The 27,211-nt window shown below is 41.4% G+C and overlaps 1 long non-coding RNA gene across 1 annotated transcript in view; it reads right to left on the reverse strand.

The window, feature by feature from the left end:
- Positions 1-27,211, reverse strand: part of LOC139695252 (uncharacterized) — a 249,759-nt gene that overhangs the window by 53,947 nt on the left and 168,601 nt on the right. The window contains exon 2 of the long non-coding RNA XR_011702294.1: positions 14,456-14,491. This is a non-coding gene — a long non-coding RNA (uncharacterized lncRNA). The remainder of the gene's footprint in view (positions 1-14,455; positions 14,492-27,211) is intronic.

A 27,211-nucleotide genomic window follows, 5' to 3' on the forward strand; every position in this document is an offset into this window, starting at 1 on the left:
GCCTGCCCTCTTTACCCTAGAGTGTAGCATTCCCTGCTTTCGAAGGGCTTTTCTAACGTCTTTATTGTACCACCTGGGGTCGCGATTTGCTTTAACGTATTTTATAGGTATGAAATCTACGATTCCTTTTTGCATGATATTGACAAATTCTGTCCAAGTTTCTTCCACGTTGACATGACTTAAGCGGGTTTTGAACTCGGGTAGTGAAGAGTTTAATTGATTGGCAAAAGATTCAAAGTCTGCTTTATGGTAATTATAAATTTTTCTTTTTGGTTTAACAATCTTTTTTATTTCTATGTCCAAGTGGACATTAATTGCTTTATGGTCACTCAAGCCCTCATCAGTTGATACACAATAATACGTTCAGGCGTGTTTGTAAGAAATAGATCCAATATGTTCTTTCCACGGGTGGGCATGCGTACTGCTTGATGGAGGGAGTTTCTTTGAACCAATTTTATCATGGAATTGCAAGATTCGCGATCGCGGGTCCCAGATTCAACGCTATTGCCGCCCCAATCAATATCAGGGAGGTTAAAGTCGCCAACAATCATGTTGATGCTGTTATTATTTTTACGTGAAAAATTGAAAATTTGTTTGTTTCATTGAGGGTATGAAGTGTTTTCAAATCTGAGTCTGGAGGTCTGTAGAAAGAGCATAAATTTATGTTGGGTTGATTGGTCCGTATTAAGGTGCACTTTCTATGTTATTATTTTCAAATGAAACTTGCCTGCTTTCAAAATGACTTTTAACTGCCACGAAAACCCCTCCTCCGGGTCTTGTATCTCTATCGTGTCGGTAAACTTTGAAATCTATTGGGAAAATTTCTTGGTCGTTTATGTCATTGCACAGCCAACTCTCTGTGCCTAATACTATATCAGCGGAATGAGTTTGGATTATGTGTTCTAGATCCGCTGATTTGTTCTTGAGGCTTCTGCAATTTATAACAAGTATAGTTTAATTATTTTGATGTTGAATAACGTCCTTATTTGTGCCTGACTGTAATTTAGGACGCCTTTGTGGGGAAGCATCAAGATGTTATTGATGAGGAAGGATGCCAGTTCCTTTCCTCGTGCATCGCCTACGGTTTGTCAGGAATACCTCCAACCCTATACATATGCCACAATATTTGGGACGTCAGCTGAGTGGTGGGATCAAATTCATTTCCCGACCCGGATCTTCCGGTCTAGAAGGCTCCCTTTCTCCTACACTGAGCATTCTGTATAACCCACTTTAATTGTATATTTTGAAGAAGGCGTTGAAATAAGATGGGTGAGGATTTAAAAAATTATAGGATTGGCATGAATTTCCTGGAAGGGGTTTAACGCGACATACTGGAAGTCGGAACTCCAAAGGAGTAATTAATGTTAATTAATTATCATTATCATCAAACAATGACTTAACTTTTTGCGAAGGCTTCCGCGGAGTGGTATCAATGGAGACATTGGAATTTCTTTCGCCCACCACCAAGCAAAGTCGGCGCTCCAATCGGTTTCTAAGGAGCAGACTCGGACGTTTTATTTACACATGTTATGTGTGACTTGTCGTTCCGATTGAAAACTTTGATATTCGACGAATCGATAGTCGATTCGAATTCATTCAAAATAATCTATTCCAAGGTTATAATCTTCCACAAATCCCGCGGGCTTCCTCTTGTTTGCCCGGCAATGTGATCATCGGAAGGATATAATAACGCAGAGAAGGGAGAAGTAAATGGTGTATATTTTTCAAATATTAAGAAACTTCAGTGGAACAAAATGCTTTTGAAGATCACGAGTTCAAGTTTCGGGAATGCAGGACTTTGTATCTTCATTTCTTCTTCGTCAACTCCAAATCACAGAGGTGAGTTTACCGAGAAGGACGACGAAAGTGAAAATATTTTGTTAATATTAAAATCAAACAAATGCATAAACGGGGGGAGGCAAAATCTAGGTGTGGCAAGATGGCGCCTGCGCCATGAGACGACGGCGGCACGCACAAGGAGGGCGCCGGACGGAGAGCGTTTCAATGTTTTCGCGTCTCGCCGCACTGATTGCAGCGCCAGGTAAGAAAGAAAGCAAGCCCCGATCCGCGGCGAAGACGTTACCTCCTTTCTCCAGAAATGGACGCCGGTCGTCTGCATTCTCCTCAAATTTCGACTACTTTTGAGTATTTAAAACCATTATTAATTCGTGCTAAAACCATTAAGCAATTTTCGACGACTTCGCGGGTTTATTGCACCATCGACTTGCCGCTTGCATTATTTTTGAGCGAATGCAATCATTAATTATTGTTTTTAGTGATCAAACTATGATAGGTCATCACAAAAGATAGTTCTTCTCACTGGCAGATGCGGAGGAAGGGAAAAGGCATGCACGACGGAATGAATGAAGCAAAGCAGAAGAGAGAATATTATGCGGATTTTAAGAATGGGTTGCTGAACAAAGGGGCATTCAATGCCGTCTTGAACGGGACTTCTCAGTCCTTGATTCAATCAAAGAACTACTTTGACCGGGAGATTGCTGCTAATAATACTAATACGAAAATTTTCAGAATTACCTGCCGGTTAAATATATCAGCGGGAATGGGGGCGGATGAAAATTGTGTCACACGCAGGACTTGAATATTATCCCCACCGGAGGTGAAAGGGGGGGGCGAGGGTTTGCGGTGCCCCCGCCCCCTTTCCCTCCCGAGGGGACTCCCTCCGCATTCACACGCATAACCCCGCCGGTCGGTCGATAGCCATGCACTGCACCAACGGATACTCCGGTCCTTTCCTCCCTTCTTTCCGACCCCCCTCTCCCCCTCCCCCCAACCCCTCGGCAGGCCCTGGCGTCCGCAAGGAAGCGCGACCCGTCGCCTTCTTTCTCTCGGCGAACCCATCGGCAATAAATCGACACTCGGCCTTCCAAATCAACCCGCGGCAAGCGCCACCACACCACGACGGACGCACGCACAGATAATTATGCGAGAAATGTTGGAGTGGCGAAATCGTCTGTCGAGACGACTGGTATTCGAACCCTGATCTCTCAATTTCCGGGCCAGTTTTTCTTTTGGCTTTATTACGTAATTCGCTAATTTCTATGGCCTGTTATCTCTCACTCTACAATAATATTATTATTCATTTTTATATATTTAACGAATTTTATTGAGGCGGGATTGAGACTTAATTGTCCTATTCTTCTATCTCACCCCTATACATACACGCATACAGTAAAGGCAATTTCAATTTCCGCCTAGATGGAGGAAAACCCATTCAAACGGGAATGGAACCCGCCACCTCTGAATCGCCAGACGGAGGCGCCGCCACCGGGGTCAAATAATAATAAAACGAACGTAAGATAGGCAAACATAATACCTGAGGAAATGCGTCAAAGCTATGAGTATTCCGGGTAAAGTCACCTCCCTAAAATTTTAAGTAAGTAATATGCAATGATGAGAGTTTTTGGAATTTTCTCAACCATAAATACTTTTTGGAACATGTGAATATCTCAAAAACACTCATTGTACATTAAAAATCTCTCAGGTGCTGAATTATGACAATTACTAATCTTAAACAATCGTTAAAGAATAATTTTGCAGGCACCATTTAATATTGGTCAATCTACGGAGAATTTAAGGACTCGGGTTTAAAAACCATCGGCCTGATCGGCGAATAATTTCTATGGCAAAGATAGCTCCGCGTTTTTTTTATCTGTGCTTTATGTCTGCAGTGGGGTCTCGAATTAGATCTGTAAAAGTTCCAAACAGTATTTTTGGAAGATTAATCCGCCCGACCTCTTGTCTTTTCGCAAGGTCACCTGAGAATAGCGGATCAATTGAAAGACATGGGAGGCACACGGCCATTGGGCCTCCAGCATGGAAATGGCACACTGGGAACATTGACGGAGCTCAGATAAGGTTGAACCAATGGGAATGATGGGCAAATATTCAAAAGAAAGTCAGAGAAAGGCGTAGTGAAATTCTGATTTCATTAAATCCCTTCCGATGATCGTAAGCTTCGAGTATGCGGGTGACTTCGCAGGGAAATGCCATGAACCCACATTTTGAAACAAACGGAGTGCAACGAAAAGAAAGGATGATCGAGGTCGCTGCGAAAGAACAGAAAACGTATTAGATTGTTAAAAACTTCAATAGCCCACGTGATGGAGTCACTGGAGCAGGAAGAACACGGACATAACTCGGACTTTATTATCATTGATATTGGCATCGTTACTCCATAATTATTATTTTGCTTTTATTAAAAATAGAGTTAATAATATACATACTGTAGACACACGCTCAATCGTCAAACTCCGCGTACGCAGCGTTCGCCGGGTTCACAGTTAAGCGTGACGAGAGGTCCTTCGGGGCACGAGAGACAAGGGGGAAGGGCCGCATTAAGACCTTCAGTTCAGCAGCGTTTTTTCTCTGATTTCTACATTTATTTGACTTTAGTCTAATACTAGGCATTGCGGACAAGGTTCGCATGAGATTTAAATAATAAAACTTCACTTTCCTTAAGATGGATTGGGTTAAAATCGTTCATTTCAAATTCTGGGTGTTATTGTCTAGGATTTTTCCAAAACGCTACGTCATTGACCCCACAATTTTTCAAATCAGTGTAATGTGATGGCTGACCAGAAAGTAACCTTCTATAAAAATAAACTGCCATAAATACAGAATATTTATTACTTTCACCTCAAAAATACGTATCTCTACTATTTTAATACATATTTGCCAAACATAATTAAAAATTTGTTTAATCTCTGAACTAGATTACAAATTTCTCCGGCATTAAATTCTGCCACCAGAAATCGCAGGCACCCGACGACGGCCTCTTGAAGTTCTTCGTTGAGATGAGCACAAAGCATGTAGTAGTCGTACTTTTCAGTCGTGTTTCCATGAGTAACTAAGTCGAATAAATCTGTGGTTTCATCAGGAAAAACCTTACCAGTGAACGGAATTCACATTTGGCGGGATTTCCAATGGTATTGTTCATTTTGACTGCCTACTGCAAACAAAGGACAAGCGGCAATGCGTCCTTCCAACCACTGCAGCTCGAGGCGTACTGACTGACCTCTCGTGTGTGCCTTCATTCAGCAGCCATGCAGACTCCCTCTAATTCTCGCGCTGTACGAAGACGGACGTTACTCTCTGCATGGCCTTTGCTTATTATAAAATCCGAGTCGCTCAATGAAACACTCTTAATATTGCCCACCATTGGAGAATCCATGTGGTCTGAATTCGATTGTTTTCTCGCTGTCTCAAATCATCACCAAATTATAGCCGATGCCTCCGAATGATGTCACTACAGAGGAGTTGCGCGAAAGAGTTCAAAGCATATTTCTATTTAAATAAATCATTTTATCAAGTTTCACAGGTTTTGAGGTGGTTACTGAAATAGTGGAAACTTTTAAGGGGTGGGTCTGAAATAGCTGACTCAGACAAAGGGAGGAAAAAGAGGCCTGGACCCTTGGGCCTCTTAACAAAACGATCCCTGTCAGCATAAAAGAATCGCTACGGGACTCAGGATTTCATTTTGCATTCCATAGTCGTCTGAAGCCCTCAAGATTTGTAAGATATTGACGACTAACTCCAGGAGAAGTGGCTCCAGCGCCTCCATTAGATTCAGGTGCTGAAGAGGCATCCCGCATCATCTCGTGTAGTGACAGGAGGTACGCTGGATGCTGGAGACACCGATGGCGGGAATGAGAGAGGATGAGCGAGGTAAGAAAAGGAGACTGTGACGAAAATATTACTGGAAACATTTAGGTAGTATTGGAATAATTTAACATGGCTCGAAAGCCTGATCAAAAAAGGCAATGGAGCAATACTGAAGGCTTACGAAATTTGGGTGTGGAGCAAAATAGAGTGAAAGGAGAATGAAACAACCACGCGCAGAGAGGCAGGGACGATTGGCGCGGAGTTGCAGGAGCAGATGAGGAGTCCCAAGTTAGCCATGTCGACCTACGGGAAGGCTCGCAACCCTACGGCAACAAAATACCAATATGATAGATACGCCAATACATTGAACCTTTTAGCAGTATGAAGTATGCTGACGTCTTGTTTATGCAACAATTTTTGCACCTGTATTTTTAAGGAAGAATATATTCCAATAATAAATAATATAACTTACATCACACGAGCTGACTAAAGGCGTAACATTTCACCATATTTCGGTAGATTTAGCTAAAAATGAAATGTTACGTGAAATACAAACATTTTAATTTATTGAAATATTGTTTGAAATTTAATGAACGTAATAGTAAAGGTTTAATTCAATTAAATATATTCTAATCAGTGTTGAACAACCGCTCACTTAATCATCCCGTGAACAGCAATTTCAGCGGATAGCGCATGTTTCTCCGTCAGTCTACTTCGTGGCTTTGACCTGGAAGGGGAGAGCGAAAATTCCACTGCAAAGTTTTTCAAAATTCTTCGCTGCGGTAATTCTCGGAACACCCGCGAATAATCATGATACGACATTGTGCAGACCTGATGCGATTCGTAAACGCCGCCGCTGAAGCGAGTTCTGCCCCGCAGAGGGAGGGACCTCCCCGACACAGCGGGTGGGCGGGAGGGGCAGAGGGGCGGACGACGGGAATCAACCTCGTCAGATACAGAGAAAGAATGCTCGGAAGGAAGGGGGGGAGAGGGGGGGGGCGGTCATTTGCGTGGAAATGGCGAGGAGTACGCCCCTGACGCGAGAGATCCTCGAGGCGAACGGAAAAAAGGAATTAACGAGCCGCATTCATTCGATTTCTAAGTCAGATTCGATTTTAGGCATGGAGGAAAATACCCACGGTCCATTATCTTCACACGCCATTATATTTCCTCATTTCAAATGATAATTCCATTGGCAATGTGTCAATATGATACGAGGCAGGATTATTTGAACTTTCGGACGAACAAAATGGTCGATTGCATCTCGGAAGAGGACGTTTTGATTGATTGAAAATAAAAAAAATAATTCATTTGGATTCAAAATCTAAACAGTGTTTCGTTCATTCAAGGAGACCATGGTCCACATAAATGCTGACTTTAGGCTCAAGTTTCCTGCAAATGCATCGATGTGGCCGGGTGCGCTTTGAGACCCCATATTTTGGTGTCTGATGTGCGTGCGTGTGCCGAGCCGTCGGTGCACCTCATTGCTGCGGATGGAGAGGTATCGCCTCCAGAAGGGTCGCTTAAAATGCGGAATAAACGGCGCATCGCCTTTCCCACGCGCAACTATTTATATCAGTCTTGTGGCAATTTCAACGGAGCGAGGTTATTTTTGAGGTCTCGCTTGAATGGTACATAATAATTCATTAACGAAAGAAATCACCTCTAAAAATGCAGTGATTTGTTGAAATCATGACACAGGCATTAAAAACTGGTGCAAGCAATTAACGGGCAGTGTTTATTCATTTAAAGAGTATGGAGCATATCCACAAAGCGGCGCTTTAATCATTTCGCTGAGGAAGAGAGAGCGAGAGAAGAATAATATGCACTCAAGCCTCGACTGGCGGGTAGGAGAATTTTGGCATAGTACGTAATGCGGACGGGAAATGTGAGACAAACGCAGAGGTAAAGAAGAGGGGTTTGTGGAACAAAGGAGAGGGAGACAAGAGAAATGGATGCAGGGCGTATTGAGTGGTGATGGAACAGCACGAGGAATAGTAGGAATGCCTTTAAAAATATGTCCTAACCAGGTAATTCTTAACTTGAACCAGAGTAGAAAAATCGGCGTTTGTAAATGCACTATCAATTCTACAGAATAAAAATCGTGTCCTGGGATATTTGGTCAACATTGTTACCATCACAATATTTTGCATTCCAGGATAAATAAATAGTCCTGCGATTTTTTATCATTCCATCGGATTTGAATTCAAAGAGAGGTGTTTGGGCATTCCTTCAATTCTTCTTATATAGGGGAAGATTTGGTTACCTCTTGCTTTTTTATGCTCTGATAATTCGTCGTTTAAGGTTTAAGTCACCATATAACGTATTTGCATTTCACGTTATCATTTGCAAACGCAACCTCTGCGTCGTGTTCCCATTCGTGGCAGGCCGAATCGAAAATAGAGGAATATTTTTGGGTCTTGAGAAACTATCCTTCATCGAAATATCTTTCACCCTCCAAACTCTGCCACTGCACACCTCTGTAGCAAATTCATTCGTACTTTATTCCTTGCCGTATAATCTGCTCTTTTGTCCCATCAGACTCTTATATGACCCTCCACTAAACCGTATCTATAAACGCATTTACCAAAGTAGTTACAGTTTTTTTTTTAAATTGGGAGGTTAATATATGAAGACCCAATAGGAACCAAGTCATTAAAGAGCCAATTTCAACGAACATTTTCTAACGAAAATGCGTTCTTGGTACTTTGCATTGAACGCAAGAGCATATTTTACTGTTTGCATAACCCTGGTATGGTCATGCAATATGACGAAAATCGACGCGTTGAGAATGTTTTGCCGCATAGACGAATAATTTTATGGAAGAAATATATCGGAGGCCAATTTTTAACGTCGATGTGATTGAAAAAGGCAATATAGTAATTAAATGACAGATACGATATTATGACTTCGATAATATTACCTTCCATAGTTAATAGATCAGATGTACTAAATAGACAATGTTATCGATGAGAAGTGTGAGAACACAAGGGGTGGTAATCTGTTCGCGTGCGATATGAGGAGAGGGACGCTCTCCACTACACGTCCATGGAGATGCCGTCCCAAGAGTAGCTCAGTTCCAGGTAATCAACGCACGAAAACCGGGTTTAACACGGCCCCTTAATCTTTGTATGCATTTCCAATCAAGTGAACTTCCAGTCGCTGCCCTAATACAACGTCCTGCTCGGGTTCTGCATTCCCACTACCCGCCCGCTCGTGTTATGACCAATGAATCCATTCCCTTCCACCCTATTCCCATGAACTGCACATTATACCCTCCCCTATATCTTGGGCTGCTATACTACAAAGAGGAATGTTTGAATTTCGCTGTCATATATTACCACTGGTCAAGAGAGGAATAGTTTTGCGTAAGCGACGTCAATACACACCACATGGACGACATTTCAAAACTCCGAGATTAGAGAAGTCCTCATTGTCATCCCTGGACATCAAGCAAGGGCGCTGTTATCGATGCAAGCCATAATTATCACCACATCGGTGATATATCGTCACCGACTGAATATCACTTCTCCGAGGGCGTTCGATGCAGGAGAACAAGTGCCGCGCGTTCCACATTGGAGACGTGTCTCCAGCGATTAAGGATGAAGCGGTGGGAGGAGGGATGTTTGGAAAAGTCACGCGGGAGAGTCCGGTTGAGAAAGAGAGTTGCGTGCGTGGAAGGAAGGGGAGGTGCAGGGGTGCCGTGAAACGAGGGTGGGGTGCAGGAGGGCAAAGAAAGAGGGCCGGCCCCTCCGGAGGGGGGAAGCGACGCCAAGGGTGAAAGGGGAGGGAGGCAAAACTGGGTCAAAGGACGTGGAAGGGGTGGGTGCGGACTGGGGAGGGAGAAGCGACGGGCATCAAATGAGGAATTACGATGAGCGGCGGGGGCAGAGGGGCGAAACGGACTACGGCCGGGGATCGGGGGCGGAAATGTCAAAAGCAAGCGGTTTGAAATGCAGGCGGAGACGCGGCGAAAATGGATGCACAAACGAAGAGGTTTCTCGGTGCAGGGCGAGAAGAGGAAGAAGAGGTTGAAAGGGGAAGTGGAAGGAGAGGAGGTCTTACTGAGAGCGGTCATGGTGAATGCTGAACTGGACCGTGATGCTCTTGAATTATTTTACAAGACACTGAAGTCGTTCTTCTGACGCAGCAGTCGCTCGCCTGTCGATGAATGCAGACGGCAGTGTCCTTGAAAATCCTTGCTCCCTCCATTTGTGAAGTGCGTGCCGTGATTCGATTTTGTGAGAGCAAAAACTATCCAAAGCTGTGCCTAGTCAATGGACAGCCAGTAAAGAGAGACAGTAATGAGTGAAGATTGAGAGAAGACTACACTGAGGGCGGTAATGGTGGATGCTGATGGGACCGTGATGTACATTCAGAGCCGTGATGACAAAAGCTACGATTGTTTTCCGATCTGATCGCCTGATAGTGCTCGCTAACTGAGACGTATCCTCTTATAGGACATACGCCTCGGATGTGTCCACGATTGTCCACGAAAAGCTCAGATATCACAAATTGTGTGCGATTGCGTGGGTGCCGAACGTGCTTGCCAACCGACTCAAAGAGCAAAGGGAGAATGTTGGATGGACGAACGTTTTTGCACTTTCTCCTCAGCCAGCCCAAATTCTCGACCCTGTGCTTATTCCTTCTTCTTCCACTCATGCAGCAGTGGCTTATCGCTTTGAAGACGTGTACGACCAAACGGGCCTCTCTTAAAAAAGTAACCCCCGTAGATTTACCGATAATGGAATAAAATAGGGACATGGATATCGTTAGTAAAGAAAATGGGAAAAGTAAAATGCAAATGGAAAAGTAATTGCATACTTGGAGAGTTGTAAGTGCTTTAGACGATTAAAAATTGATTTCTTCCCTATATGGTCAATCCTAAAAACAAATGGTTCTAAAATATTGATAAATTATATTTGTCTGCACATGATTCCTTAACTCAATTCTGATTGCTAAATTTCACGAGCAACCATCTATCCAACAACAGTAAATACTTAGATGTAAATAATAGTTTTCATTAAAGGCGAAAACTCTGAACGCAATTAAAATAATAATAATGATAAAATGATAAAAGTAAACATGCATATGTATATATATACGTATATAGATATATATATTTTTTTAGGTAATCTATCGGTTGAGGTAGGTTTTTGGATGGACACAACTACCAAATAAATATTTTATTACTCCTAACAAAACAATAAATTCAGGCACCCTACTCTAGATCAGGCCCCTCTTCATCTCTGAGGACTTCCTTCCTCCCTTCACCCCGTCCAACATGGCTATCAAGTTCCTCCCCTTTCCTAATTTCCCTAACATTCTCCCCTTTATTACAGTCTTCAACATCCCACCGCCGGTCAATACCCCCTTCATCCAATTTTCCTGCCTCCATAGGATTTCTCCCAACAAACACCATACCAACTACTACCTCTTTTGTTTTCATGTCGGTCCATTTCACCTTCTCCATTCTTCTCCACACCCACATTTCAAAGCCTCCAGTATATGTCTATCCTCCTGCTTCAATTACCACGTTTCCGCGCCGTACAAAGCTAGGCTCCATATCAAAGTTTTTACGAGTCTTTTCTTAACATCCTTGCTCAACGTCCCCGTCATCAACTCCCTCCTCCTTGTAAAAGCCTCTTTCCTTGCGCAATTCTTCTCCTTACGTCCCTACTACTTTGACCGTGTTGGTCCAAAACACTTCCGAGATACGTAAACTGTTCTACCTGCTCTAGTTTTTGCTCTCCCATTTTAATGTTAAGCTTGGTCTTTTTCTTTCTAGAAAATCGCATAATCTTTGTTTTATTAATATTGATTCTCATCCCATACCTACCGCACTGAATTTCCAATTCACTCAGGATTGCTTGCAGCCCCTTGGCTGACTGACGAACTAAAGCTTGGTCATCAGCAAACCTAACTGATTTTACGAATTCCCCGCCCACCTTTATTCCTACCTCCAGTTCTTCCCATGCCTCTTTGATCATTTCCTCTGCATACAGATTGAACAGCAACGGTGATAATGGGCAACCCTGCCTTACACCCTTTCCTAACACTGCCCATCCTGACTCCCCGTTTCCCACCCGCACCTGAGCGGTCTGAGACATGTACAGGATGCGGATTAGCCTCCTTTCCCTCCAATCTATTCCTATTTTCTGCAATATAATCATTAGTTTTTTCCAATTCACTCTACCAAACGCTTTTTCGAAATCTACGAAACAAGAAAATACCTCCTGGTTGTATTCTATATTCCTCTCGATTAATAATTTCATTACTGCAATGGCATCACGCGTAACTCTCCCCTTCCTGAACCCAAACTGATCATCCCCTAAGTAATGATTTGCCCTACTCTCTATCCTTTTGTTTATTATCCTGAGAACAACTTTAGCTGCGTGGGATATCAAACTTATTGTCCTATAGTCCTCACATGATGTAGGCTTTACCTTCTTCGGAATTGGAACTAAAACTCATCTCACAAAGTCTTCCGGCCACATTCCTTCCTCATAAATACTACGAATTAGCCCATATAGCATATATATATGTTTGAATGTATATATATATATATATATATATATATACATATACATATATATATATATACGTATATATATATATATATATATATATATATATATATATATATATATATATATATATATATATATACATATACATATATATATATATATATACGTATATATATATATATATATATATATATACAAATATTTATACATATATATTTATACATTTATAAAGATGTATATACAATGAAAAATGTTTATCAAGTTGGCACTAGCGAAAAAACACAAACACACAAACAAGAAAAGAAACACACGTTTTCAAATTTTCGGTGGTCAAGCCACCTCTCTCAGTTAGAATAGGGGATAGATTCTTCTTAGGGCCGTTGTCTGTTCCCCATCCTCAAAAATCACAACACTTCCTCCAACCTCCTTTTCAAATGCCCCTCTTTCGCCTTCAAATGGCCCGCCAACCTAGCAGATATCCTCAAATCCACCAAGTCGCTCTCAAAATCCCCTCACACTCCCAGAGCCGCGCCCACTCCATGTCATCGAGGAAGATGTATAAGCTCCCCTATTTTCACCACTCCATCCCGCCTGCTAACTCTCTCCCGCCCTTCCCCCACTTCTCTTGCAATTCCAAGAATGTGGTTTATCTTCTAACCTGTAAACTCTGCCCGGCCTTTTACATAGGCCAATGTTCCGCACCCCTTAACCTTAGGATTAACAACCACCGCGCCTCGTGCAATCCCTCCTTCCCGTCCGCGGGTCACCCCATCCCTAAACATGCTTCCCATATAATACTTCTTTCAACCAGTGCTGCAATGTTTCCGTCCTAGCGTCCCTTCCCACATCCGATAACCCTATAGAATAAAAAACTCTTGAAATGACATTTATTTAGCTCTCTATGGCCTATCAGCATCCGGGCCTCATTGTCGTTTACTGATGGGAATGGCCTGAATTGACGCTTTGTGGAAGCGATTAATATCGGAGAGTTGAATACTTTGTTTTTCTGCATGAGTTTTGGTGTGCGTTGCCTTTGTTTGATTGTTGATCACGACTTTGTAAGTTGAAACCTGGGTCTCTTATGTTGCAATAGTTGCGGTGAGCAGATTGTTCTATTTTCCGATTTTGTGTCAATTCCACCTCTTCCCTCTCCTTCCTTTCCTATCTCCGCTCCCCTCTATCCTATCCTCTCCCTTTCCTCTCCCCAACCATTCCTCTCACCCCTCCTCCACCACCCGTTCTCCCCTTCCCTTTCTCTCGCACCCCTCACCTCTACTATTCCAGCAGTCATTACTTCTATATCTTGCGATTAAGACGGAGCAAAATCCCGTCGAAATGATCAAGAAATAACGTGTGAGTGATCTTTTTATGCTTGTCTCTATTGTTTGTTGCTGCCCAATCTATAACTATATATAGTTATATAATTTTCGCCAAATGGCGGGTTTTCTTGTTTGAATGTGTGTACATATATATATATATATATATATATATATGTATATATATATATATATATATATGCACACACTACGTACGTATGTTCTGTCCCTCTCTTCCTTGATAAAGGTGGTCACGACCACCGAAAATTCGAAAAATAGTGAGTCTCTTTTTTGTGTGTTTCTGTGTGTTTTTGTCTGTGTCCACTAGTGCTAAGTGTTATAAATTATATATACACACATACACACATATATATATATATATATATATATATATATATATATATATATATATATATATATATATATATATATAGGCCAATCCATCCCCCCTGCGAATAACCGTCCCTCCATAATCCTTCCCTAGTCCCCGCCACTCACAGTCAACCCCTCTCACCCACTCTTACCCAGGCAGGCCCCCACCCAGGCATCGCGTCTGTCCAACCCCCCACCCACCCACCCAACCCACACCAACTTGGACGAGTATATATATGCGTGAAAACGGAATATTTTCTTTGTACGTTCCTGAAGGTGCTGCAGTGTAGCGAAACTAGTTGAATATAAATCAGTTATTTTGTGTGGAAACTGCAAAGTTATTTAGTGAAACTCCTGTTCGTAATGGATTTCCAAAAAGTCTCGGCCTCAACCATCAATCACGAAGGTTGCTCATCGAGAAGTGGCCTCCGTCTCCGAAGAGGGCGAAAATGGGGGTGGGGAGGGTAGGTTAAATGCGAAGGCTTCGCGAAATTGTCCGGGGATAGTGGGGTAATGCCCTCAAAACAAACATTATGATTATCCGTTTATTGAGCAGCGCTCGTACTTGAAGCGTATTATAATATGTGAGGACAATGAGCACATTAAGATACTCACCAATATTTCAGGTTTAGTCGCTTGATGGTTCTGGAACTGAAAATAAAGAGAAAAGCGCATTATGAACAACGGAGGAGAGAGTGTCATTAACAGTTTTCATAATTTATTTTGTGGGTTGCAATGCATTGATTGAATGTGTTCTCCCTTCAATTAGAACACTACAAGTCCATGATGCACTATTTACGTCGAAGGTGTCAGTGATCCAAGGGGGTAAAGCCTGAGAAAAATGTTTTCTTTGACGCCATGAGAATAAAATATAATATGCGAGTGAATATTGCTACAACGACATAGAAAATTTTACATTGAATAATGAGTGATTCAAATAATTCAGACATTTGAAATTGACGTTTCTGACGCTTGAGCAAGAACTTCAGAATCAAAAAACTGCATTTTAAGCCTCCAAAAGTTCAAATTTCAAGCACTAATTTTTTACTGTAAATATTAATATTTATTTAAAGTTTTTAAATAATATTTAGTACTTATCTTCCTTGTAAAAATGCGTAAAAAACCTTGACGCACGAGTGCGTCAAAGAATGTCAGGAAAACAGCATAGAAAACATCACGATGAAAATGCGTCTGTCTCCTAATAATCATCGGATAAATGCAGCGTTTACAGTTAGAGTCGTGAATAATCCGCGCCCTTCACATATTTTAATTGAAATTTCGGACTCCCACATCACTCGTTCCGTTTCTTTCTGCTGCCTTGCTCACGGAGACTAATATTGTGTGCTGTTGCTTAGAGCACGATAAAAGGCGCGAATCTCGTGTTTTACAAGCTGTCTTCAAAGATAGAAATCCTTTTTACGTACAATGAAATGCATGCCATCTTTATGCCATGATTACTTTCAATTTTTCAAACAGCAATCTTTTTTCACCTAAAACGACCTTTCACTTATTTTTCAGAAAGAGGTGGTTTTCGGCACTTATAAATCTGTTGCCTAAATTCGCATTAACACTCTATCCTGCAATGCGTCACCGCATTGGATTGCCAATTTATAGATGAGAATGCCATTATGTCCTCATTTGTCCAAATTAAACAATTTTTCATTACTGACTAGGCATAAGATTTCGAAAATATGTTTAAACACTGTTCATTTCGGCTCAAATTACTCGAAAACGTGAGGAGAGGTGAGCGAAGGGCTTCCCGCCATCGTCTTCCCAAGATTAGGACCGATTCCACCGACCGCTGGTGACTATTCTCAATGACCAGAAATAAGCTTGAGTTGCTTATGAACCTCTTTACGATTGGAACCATAGGGATCTTTACGTTGCAGGAGAATTTTTTCGAAATGCACTTCGGGTCCGATTACATTTTGCTAAAGGATAACGGGTTCCTAGTAGTATTATTTAGGGGAGGGTACCGACAGCTGAAGTAATTTGCGCCATTAGGGATGAATAGACAGGGTGGAGAGAAACCCGGCGTCGGCATTAGCCTGCTCTTTACGAAAGGCGCCAAGGGTTCCGCAGTTTAACGTTCCATTCGACAGACGGCGTACTGACTCAAAGTGCCCTCCACAAAGCACCTCAAGTAGGGATCGAGATACCACTGAAAAATATTCAGTACCACCGGGATTTGAACCCTGGCCCTCTGAGTGGGAAGCCAGTGCAACCATAACAACGGATATTATTTCAAATTTCACTGGCAATATCTTCAATTACTCTTCGTAAAGTAGTTTTTGGATATAAGATCGATTTTTTTGGCAAATGAAGACGTAAGATGTGTGTAGATGTTTCTTTGATGTGAAATTTTTGAATTGAAATGTATAATACCTTCACTTTTATGAATCGCTATTGTCGACATAATGATGCAACCGAGGTAGGAGGCCCCGATATAGTTGCGTAAGCATATAAAACGATGGACGGTTCCCCTCCACGCCGCCCTCTTCATTGAGATGTGTGCACGCTCGACGCAAACCCCCGTGCACTCGAGCCGTGGCGATCTCAGTGGAAGTCCTGAATGCTGGCGCTCAAAGGAGCAGAGGCAAGCAGGAGATGGGTGGGAAGAGAGGAGAGGGCGTGTGAAGCCCTCGAAGCGCCGCCCCCGCTCCGGCTGAAGCCCTTGTTTTCACGCTGCAACTTAACTGGTGTGCGGGGGGTCGCGAAAGGTGCAAAAGCAGCGAAAGAAGGCTCACGATATTAGCGGGCAGAGGTCGAGGGCCCAGCGACCAGCGGCAAGGCGAAGGTTTAACGGCCTCCTCTGGGATTTGAAGAGGGCCGGCGAAGGGTGCTCGGGTCGGCGAGTAACACAGGGTGGGGGCTTAAACCCTGGCGAGGGATTGAGAACGGCCGGAATGCGAGCACAGCGCGACGAGCTAGAGGGAGGATTGACCTCTCCGGGAATAAACAAAACCCAACGGATGCGCAATAATGAATCGCTCCGGATACATACACCCAGAGTCGCGAAAGACACGAGGGAAGGAAATGAAAGGATGTGCAGCCAGGGGTAAGCCACGGTTTCTTCATTTATTAGGCCCGACATGAGCCAAACAAAGAAGGGAACTTATTGCTGATCGCACAGCTTGCTGAAAAGTTTGATAGGCATGGGATGTGGATCAATAACAAGGGAGTTAAGGTACTGTACGAGGTATGCTGATATAAACACGTAAAATGTAGGGCATAAACTATAGCAGGTAGCTAATTTATCTAGGAAGTGTTTTGAACGAGAGTCGGTCAAGTTGTATGGGCAATAAGAAATGAGTAGCCATTTGTAAAGTAGATTTGAAGAGGAGGATGACTTTCATGGCAACGATCTCGATTAAATATTTAAAGGAAATATCAATGAAAACTTTGATATGAAGAGTAAATTGGTAATTTTTATGTAATTTGCTCTAAGGGTCGGAAAATAAGGCAGTAAGATACTCATGGGTTAGATGGTTTGAGATATGTGGGTGTGGAGAAGAATGGACGAAGTGAAGTGGACGGAAAGGAAAACAAACGTGAGCTGTCACGAATGTCTTAAAGGAGATAGTGGCTATGATAGTGTTATCCGAATTAGGGTTGGGAAGTGGATTGACGGAAGATTACTTTGGGCGGCAATGGGATGCTGAGGAGGCGCAGTGGACGGCTGCCGGACGGAACGAATGAATGAGAGAGGGAGGGAAGGAGGGGAGTGCTGCTCCGTGGGGGCAAAGAATGTTCGCTTTAGAATTGGTGTACGGTGGTAATCACTCCAGTGCCGTTCAGGCGGATGGTTTCTTCTTGGTCATTTCTTTCAAAATAGGTATTGGTGGAGTAGTAGGCACTTATATTCTATTTCCACAAAATTTCCCTAGACACTTGGTTTAAAACCATTCCTTAAAATTTATAAATTATAAGCAATAATCAAATCCTCATCATTGATTCTCGGCAGAACACGTATTAGGTCTCTATATGGATTGTTGCTGGGAATGCAGAAGATTGTAACGGACATAACAGAAATTTTATCAAGCAAGCAAATGTCAAACCTGTTGATCAATCTCAACAAAATGTATTTTTAAAGAAAATGCTTTTTCAGAGTAGACTGTGTTCATGTTTTGTTAATTAAAAATCAACTCCCAAAAGCCAATTGATATATTTTCAAGGTCAAGGTAATTTTCCACAAATTCCAAGTTTAATGGAAATATTGATAAAAGTAAAACAAAAAGTTTTACAACAAAAAAGATTCAACACAATCGTATTGAGAATTATTGCAAGTCGAAATTTGGACGAATGAGAATAATGAAATCACATAAACCAAGAGTAGCTTGTAGCTTGATAGGTGATTATATTCGATTCAAGCTTGCCTGTGATATAATGCAAACAATAAAAGGAATAAGAAACCTTCAAGCCAGGTCGCATGCAATGACGCATTTTGTGTGGGCAGAGAAGAACTTAGTAATGTTTGAGCGCTCGTTTTTAGGTTCCCAATGACACTAAAATGTAACGTTGCCTTGTGGAAGACGCCGGGATGAAATGAATCGACGACTACCGCACAAAATAACTGAGTATTTGGCCTATGACCATCGGGAATCTTAATGCCAATGGAATGACGATGTGACTGTTTGTATGAACCGATCGTGACCAAGTGAAACTTATGAAAGTGACAAACTAAATATCCCACAAATACACCTGGCGGCGTTAAATGGCACGAAAATGCACCACAAGCAGTCGGTCGCGGATGTCTGTCGTCGTCAAGGACAAGCGCCATCTATCTGTGCGGAGATATAGATATTACAACATTATGTCAGAAAATGGTGTCAAATAAGAGCTAAAAATACATTTAAATATTATTTTGATAATATCGGTAAAAAGCAGCACTTAAGATCGAGGGATGTTTGAGTGACAAATTGAGAAGGGGTCGTCGGCATTGCAAGTCTAAAAATAATTCAATAAATATAAAGTAGTAATTTAAAATAACCGAATATAATAAAGATTATAACATGTATGACATCACATGATTCGCATATGGTTGAGTAAGTTAAAACAAGTAAAAGTAGTACATTAACATCATACATCAACTTATTACTTCATCAACTACAGGCGATAACATTTTCGATTTGTTATCAACGAACATAACCGAAAAGGTCTTAAATATAGATATTATTGAAGGAATTAGTGAACGCAAAGCAGTAAATGATTTATGGGGTCATAAAGCTTAAAAAAAATTTACTTGCTTAAAGAAGGAGACTACAATGGCCTAAGAAGCGTCCTACAGAGCCAATGAGCAAATTTTAAAAAGTTTGGTAATTACCAAAATACTGAGGATAGTTGGAATCACTTCCTTGAACTCACGCGTTAAGCAGTTAATGAAATAATTTATCAAAGAATACGCCGAACCTAGATGGCACACCGCGGATGTAAGATTACGGCGTCAAAGGCTGTCACGCAAAGGCGAAAAATATTAGGGATGATACCTCCAGGGACTGACGGAACGAGATCACTTATGACCATAGGATTAGGGTGAATGCTAAGATTTTGGAGAGCGTTGAGCGATATCAAAGAGGAAAGAAGAGTATTTGAAAGAGAATCCGAAGGCATTTCGGTCGCACGTCCGAGAGGCTCGGAGAAATACGTGTAAATGAACAGTTGCTACACTCAATGACGATTAAAAAGAAAGGGTAACCATTAGTTTGAAAGAATCAGTTTTCAAAGCGTCTTCACCAATGTCTCAACGAATGCCTCCGATAACTAACTCGATGGTGCTGGTCAACTGATACCCAAAATTGAAGTCTCAAAAATGGAATAGAGCATTTGCTGTCAAATATTAAGCCTAATAAATCCTCCAGACCCGATAAAATACCCGTTTGTAAATTTGAGGATCTTTCTTTGGAAATCGCACCATAGCTAGAAATCATATTCAAGAAGTCGTTAGCAGATCTCAAAGTTTCTATAGATATTGAAACGGCTACCGTAAATCAATACGTGTTAAAAAAAAAGAAACACGGAGGAACCGAGCAATTACATACCTAGTTCCCTGACATCCATTTCGTGCAAGGTTATGGAACATAGTATACAGGTATGTATAGTTGCTAGTTCGATCGTGAGACACCGCGATAATCTGAAGTTATTGATGAAAAAGCAGCCCGGTTCCCGAGAGGGTAGATCCTGCGAGACACGGGTTGCGCTTTTGTTCATAATATCTTTGGTTCAGAAGAGAGCAATGTTCCACTAGACGCAGATTGTCTGGATTTTAAGAAAGCTTCCGACAAGTTACCTCATCGTAAACTACTCACAAAGCTGGAAGCATATAGTATAGACAAAAATATCCTGGTTTGAATTAAAGACTTTTTGGATTGTCAGGTACAAAGAGTAATCATAGATGGAGTTAGCTCTATTGCAGTAGAAGTTACGTCAGGTGTTCTCCAGGGAAGTGCTATTGGACCTCTTTAAATTCTACTTTACGTTAACGACATCGTTTCCGTAGTCATTAGTAAGATTCGTTTATTTGCCGACGATGCAGTAATCTACAGAGATAACCGTAATCCTCAGAATGAAGTACTTTTGGCAGATGACCACAATAATATACAACGTTGGATCGACACTTGAAAATTATAATTAAACATAAAAAAGTGCGTAGCGATGAAATTTTGGAAAAAGAGTTATTCTCTCCCGAACGCCTGCTGCATGAAAAGTATAGACTCGATTAAATACGTAGGCGTCACCCTTACTTGAAATACCACATATCGATAGAGTTTCCGAGCATTTCATTCGTTGACAGCAAGATGCAGCGATAAATACTACTCATGCACTGATTCACATGACATTATGCTGACGATTCTGAATTTATCCAGCAGTGGTCAACGCAGAATGGTTCAAAGGATGGACTCCACCATGCACAAAATATGTCCCCCTTCGTCGTGATCCCACGGATTAAATCACTTCACAATTTGTCCTATGATCACAAATAGATCAACTGTTAATGCGCCTCATATTTATTGGAAGAAGGACCAGAATTAATAATTAATGCAAAAAATAAATAGTATTCGTTTAAAATATAGCTAGAAATAAATAAAAAATAAATACATGTAAAATTCTAGCTAAGGAAAGGATATTTAAAAAAATCATCTGCAACAAAGAAAGTTGGAGCGATTGGTAGGTCATTAGCAAGTGTCGTTCAACCAAAGGACATGGTTTTGACCCTTGTTAAATTCAAAGGAAAAATACTCCGTGTATAATGAGTCCAATACAAGGTAGTTATAAGGCGTATGAAAATGTAATGTTGTTGTACAACTTACTACACTGATTGATAAGAGCTTTTGTTGAACAGTTTAACAGATTGGCGTGTGTCCCTGATTACACAGGTCGCTGTGTCCCTGTATACACTCGGATCCGCAGGAAATAATCATCCTTCAGCCAACGGCCGAATTGGGATTTAAAATTTGACGCAAGGGAGTATTGGGAATAAGGGAGCAAGGTGGATGACGTCACAGCGGGTCACTAGGCGACCGAAATAGACAGGGGGCCCTCGCGTGACGTGCATGTGGAACTGCCGGCGACGGCAACGGGGGCGGGGCAGAGCGCGGGGGGCAGGCCGCCAAGGCATCCAGGGGTCGTCGGCGGATTATAATCTCCCATCGAACTTATTGCCACCACTCACTCATGACTGAAGCCAAAAGGCCAAAGCGTTCGCATGCGAAAAAGGCCGCCATCTTCCGACAATTCCCTTAAAGGTAGCGCCACACTTTATGGGTTGCCAATATAACGGTCAGGGGGAGGTTTCCATTAAACCCTTTTAACAGGGCACACCACCAATAAACTATTATTACGATATAAATTCTACACTTTCCAACCCTCTCCATTCCATTCAAAATTAAACGGCACAACGATGCGATTCTTCAACTCTCCCGAAAATCTAAAATCATACTCTACAACCATCTCCTCGTCAAATCTGCATATTATTCCTTCCTCCCTTCGCACCGTCCAACATCCCTATTTCTGCCCGTTCCACATTTGCCCACATTCTCCCCTCTATCACAGACTTCAACTCCCCACTGTCGATCACTACGACCTTCATTCATTTTTCCTACCTCCTTATGACTTCTCCAATCAATCCCCTCTCCTACCCTTTCACCAGCACCTAGCACTCCCTCGTTTGTTTTCCTTCAACCTATTCATTCCACTTCTCCATTCTTCTCCAAAAACAATTTCAAAAGCTTCCAATCTACTTCACTGCCCCTGCTTCGGTGGCCACGATTGCGCGCCTTAAAAAACTACGCTCCATATCAAAGTTTTGACGAGCCTTTTCTTGACGTTCTTACTCAACGTCCCTGTCATCAACTCCCTCCTCCTTGTGAAAGCCTCTTTGCCTGTGCAATTCTTCTCCTTACGTCCCTACTAATTTGACCGTGTTGGTCCAAAACACTACCGAGATACGTAAACTGTTCTACCTGGTCTAGTTTCCGCTTTCCCCTTTTTAATGTTTATCTTAGCCTTCTGTATCTCGAAAGCCGTATAAAGTTTGTTTTGACCGATATACATGATAATTTAAAAGTTTTTGAAATCCACAAGAGCGTTCGACCCCATGTCATTAATTTGTCAGTGTTATGACACTTAAAAGCCATTGGCGGGTACATTAACATGTTTGCCATTATGTATATATATATGTATATATATATATATATATATATATATATATATATATATATATATATATATATACATATATATATGTATATATTTATATTATTTGGTAATATACCGGTTAAGGTAGGTTTTTAGAATGAAAAAATTATTAATTCAGCAATTTGTGACCCCACGCAAAACACAACATCCCACTCTACATCTGGTCCCTCTTCAGCTCTGAGTACTTTCTTCCTCCCTTCATCCCGTTCAAAATCCCTATTATGTGCCTTCCCTTTCCTTGTTTGCCCAACATTCTCCCCTCTATCACAGTCTTCAACATCCCACTGCCGGTCAATACCCCCTTCATCCACTTTTCCTGCCTCCATAGGATTGCTCCCAACAAACCCCTCTCTTCGCCCACCATTCCAAGTACTTCCTCATTTGTTTTCTTCTCTGTCCATTTCACCTTCTCCATTCTTCTCCACACCCACATTCCAAAAGCCTCCAGACAACGTCTATCCTCCTGCTTCAATGACCACGTTTCCGCACCGTACATAGTTACGCTCCATATCAAAGTTTTTACGAGTCTTTACTTAATATCCTTACCCAACGTCCCTGTCATCAACTCCCTCCACCTTGTGAAAGCCTCTTTGCCTAGCGCAATTCTTCTCCTTACGTCCCTACTACTTTGACCATGTCGGTCCAAAACACTTCCGAGATACGTAAACTGTTCTACCTGCTCTAGTTTTTGCCCTCCTATTTTAATGTTAAGCTTAGCCTATTTCTTTCTAGAAAAAAGCATAACCTTTGTTTTATTAATATTGATTCTCATCCCATACCTGTTGCACTGAATTTCCAATTCACTCAGCAATGCTTTGCAACCCCTTAGCTGACTGACAAACTAAAGCTTGGTCATCAGAAAACCTAACTGATTTTACGAATTGCCCGCCCACTTTCATTCTTACCTCGAGTTCTTCCCGTGCCTCTTTAATCATTTCCTGTGCATACAGGTTGAACAGCAACGGTGATAATGGGCAACCCTGCCTTACACCTCTTTCTAACACTGCCCATCCGGACTCCCCGTTTCCCACCCGCCCCTGAGCAATCTGAGACATGTATAGGCTGCGGATTAGCTTCCTTTACCTCCAATGTATTCTCATTTTCTGCAATGTACGCATTACTCTTTTCCTATTCACTCCAACAAACGCTTTTACGAAATCTACGAAACAGGCAAATACCTTCTGGTTGTGTTCTACATTCCTCTCGATTAATAATCTCATTACTGCAATAACATCACGTTTACCTCTTCCCTTCCTAAACACAAACTGTTCATCCCCTAAGTAATCATTTGCCTTACTCTCTATCCTTTTGTTTATGATCCTGAGGACAACTTTAGCTGCGTGAGATATCAAACTTATTGTCCTGTAGTCCTCGCATGATGTAGCCTTTACCTTTTTTGGAATAGGAACTAAAACTGATCTCACAAAGTCTTCCGGCCAGATTCCTTCCTTATAAATACTACGAATCAGCCCATTTAGCCTCTTCCTCCCACATTTTTCATAACATTTCAATAGTTCCGCGGGAATATTATCCACCCCCACGGCCTTATTTAGTTTCATCTCCCTTAATGCCCTTTCTTTCTCATCGTCTACTATGCCTGGACGTAAGCCGTCTTCCGCAACGTAATATTCTTTTTCAATGTCTAACTTTGTTGGTCGAAGTTCTTTGCTGTACATTTCTTCTATATTCTCCTTCCATCTCTCTTCGATATTTCCTGTGGCAACTATTACCTTACCCCCCTTATCTCTAACTGTTAGCATAGATCTCCCTTTCTTACTCCCCGATAACGATTTAACTCTACTGTACAGCGCACCGATTTCAACCTTCCTCTGCAGACTCTCCATATCCTCGCACTGCGTCTTCCACCATGCTTCTTTTTCTTTATTTGTTGCCCGCCTCAATTTATTGTCCAATTCTTTGTACTTCATTTTGCCTAATTCTGTATTTATATTCTTCCATTTTCGCCGCTCATCCATCTTTGTAATCATCTCATCTGTGATCCATAGTTTCCTACCTTCTCGATGTTAACAACGCTTCTTCCTACCTCTTCATTAAATACTATGGCAATCCCTCGTTGGCTCTCGTCCCCACCGCTGTATATTATTCTATAATTATCACGCCAGTAATCCCCGCTATCCTTCCACCTCACCCCGCATAGACCTAAAATATCTATATTTCCCCTTTCCATCTCTCGCTTAACATTCTCCAATTTCCCTGTCCTCATCATATATATATATATATATATATATATATATATATATATATATATATATAATGATGATATACTATACTGATAGATATACACACGTATATTTATCGTATTTTTTAAATTTATACTGTTTCAAGATTTATTTCCAAGCCAGCCAAAGAGCAATCTTCCAAGTAAATAAAAGAGTAGGCTGGGATAGACATTATATAGGTCTGAATTTATCTTTTTTTTTTAATTATTCCATTGAGATTCGGTCGTTAAAAACAGCTTCAACATTGAAATTTGAGAATAGATTTATGGTCACCTGACTCACGGGATTTCCAATGAAACGATAATTTTTAGGTCAACGAAAGATGACAGCTGGCTGAAAATTCAATGCCTAAAGAATTCATATGAATTATTAATTGAAGGCCTTTTCTTCCACGGCGGGAATTGTGAAAATAGACCTAGTAGAAAAGCCCCCCCCCCCCACAAACACACGCGACACGTCGAAGAACAGTGCTTTTCAACACAACATCCACTCACTAGATATACCAATATTATCTCCCCGGAACGGTGAATACCCATTCAAACATTTTCTTCCCTTGAAAAAAAGTAATTCCGTAATTACGTCGTCGACCGTCATAAAATGAGGTGACGGAAGGTTAACTACTGCGTTTGCATTCCATTCAATGCAGTTCTGCTATCCCTTCATTTTCATTTTAAGCAATTGTGATTAAAACTCTTTATTTTGTGACTGGTTTATGTGAATTTCACGAGTAAATAATGATGACAAAGAACCGTGGAACTGAAGCACGAAAAAGTAAAGAATAAGTGCTTAGAGAATCTCGCAAAGTAAGGAATTTGTTATCATCCTTAGCAACCGCAGAAGTGGTTTACGTAGAATAAGCGTTGAATGGCACGCGGGGGCCGGGCACAGGTTGACCGTGATTGATCCCGATTCTAAACTGCTTTTCGGCAAAAATATCCGAGTTTAAGGGGAGACAGAAAGTGGAAAAAGGAGCGAAGTGTTCATCAAACCACTCGACTACTCATTTAGGGATTTAAAAAAAGAGGCAAGAGGAAAAAGAAGAGATATGGCATTTTACGAAATCGAACCAGCGGCCGAATATTAAGCACTGGGGGACTCGCATCATCGCAGACGGAGGAGAGAGTTCAGTATAAAAAAACCGGACATACTATATACTTTTATAAGACCGCAATATTTTAATTCAATGCAATACAACAGCTCATTTTAAACCAAAGATGACTAGGTTTAATCAGGAGAACACACGAAATAGGAGTTAAACTTCTGACTTTACGCAGATTACTTAATTTGCGAGCCACTGCAAATTTATTTTTTACATATTTCCTCCAATGAAACCTTTGAGATATCATTTTCCAGATTTTTAATAAAATATGTTCTCTCTCTTAATGAAGCAGACATATCTCACTAACAGACGTTCTTGGTTAAAAAACGAAGCCTCGAATTTTAAATAATGTTTGTATTGATATGAGCGAGAGGTTATGAAAACGCTCACTGCCATGGACCAGTTGTCCTCCTCAAGGTACTTGCTCCGTGTTCGGCGATCACCTCCATTCATACCACTCCCTTGACTCATTAATTTACATGCTATTCATTCTCTCAATGTCCCTGATTTGCTCTAATAAGTGAAATTCGCGATTCATCGACTTCAATCAACTCAAGATCCATTAATATTGTTTGCAACTATATTAATATATGAATATTTGTATCCAACCTTGTTGTTTGATTACAAATGGTTCCCCAGGATCACTTTCTACACAAGCCTGATGATCACTTTCTACTCATTTGTTTTCTTCTCTGTCCATTTCACCTTCTCCATTCTTCTCCACACCCACATTTCAAAGCCTCCACTATATGTCTATTTTTTCTATTTGTGTATATGTCTATTATGACTACTTTGGCGTGTTGGTCCAAAACACTTCCCAGATACATACACTATTCTACCTACTCTAGTTTTTGCCCTACTAGTTCTATATAGAATACAACCAGAAGGTATTTTCTTGTTTCGTAGATTTCGAAAAAGCGTTTGATAGAGTGAATTGGAAAAAACTAATGAGTATATTGCAGAAAATAGGAATAGATTGGAGGGAAAGGAGGCTAATCCGCAACATGTACATGTCTCAGACTGCTCAGGTGCGGGTGGGAAACGGGGAGTCAGGATGGGCAGTGTTAGGGAGAGGTGTAAGACAGGGTTGCCCATTATCACTGTTGCTGTTCAACCTGTATGCAGGGGAAATGATTAAAGACGCATGGGAAGAACTGGAGGTAGGAATGAAAGTGGGCGGGGAATTCGTAAAATCAGTTAGGTTTGCTGATGACCAAGCTTTAGTTTGTCAGTAAGCTAAGGGGTTGCAAAGCATTGCTGAGTGAATTGGAAATTCAGTGCGACAGGTATGGGATGAGAATCAATATTAATAAAACAAAAGTTATGCGATTTTCTAGA

This window comes from Hetaerina americana, unplaced genomic scaffold (genome assembly GCF_022747635.1).
Source record: "Hetaerina americana unplaced genomic scaffold, ioHetAmer1.1.p SCAF_6, whole genome shotgun sequence".
In the NCBI taxonomy this organism is placed as follows: Eukaryota; Metazoa; Arthropoda; class Insecta; order Odonata; family Calopterygidae; genus Hetaerina; species Hetaerina americana.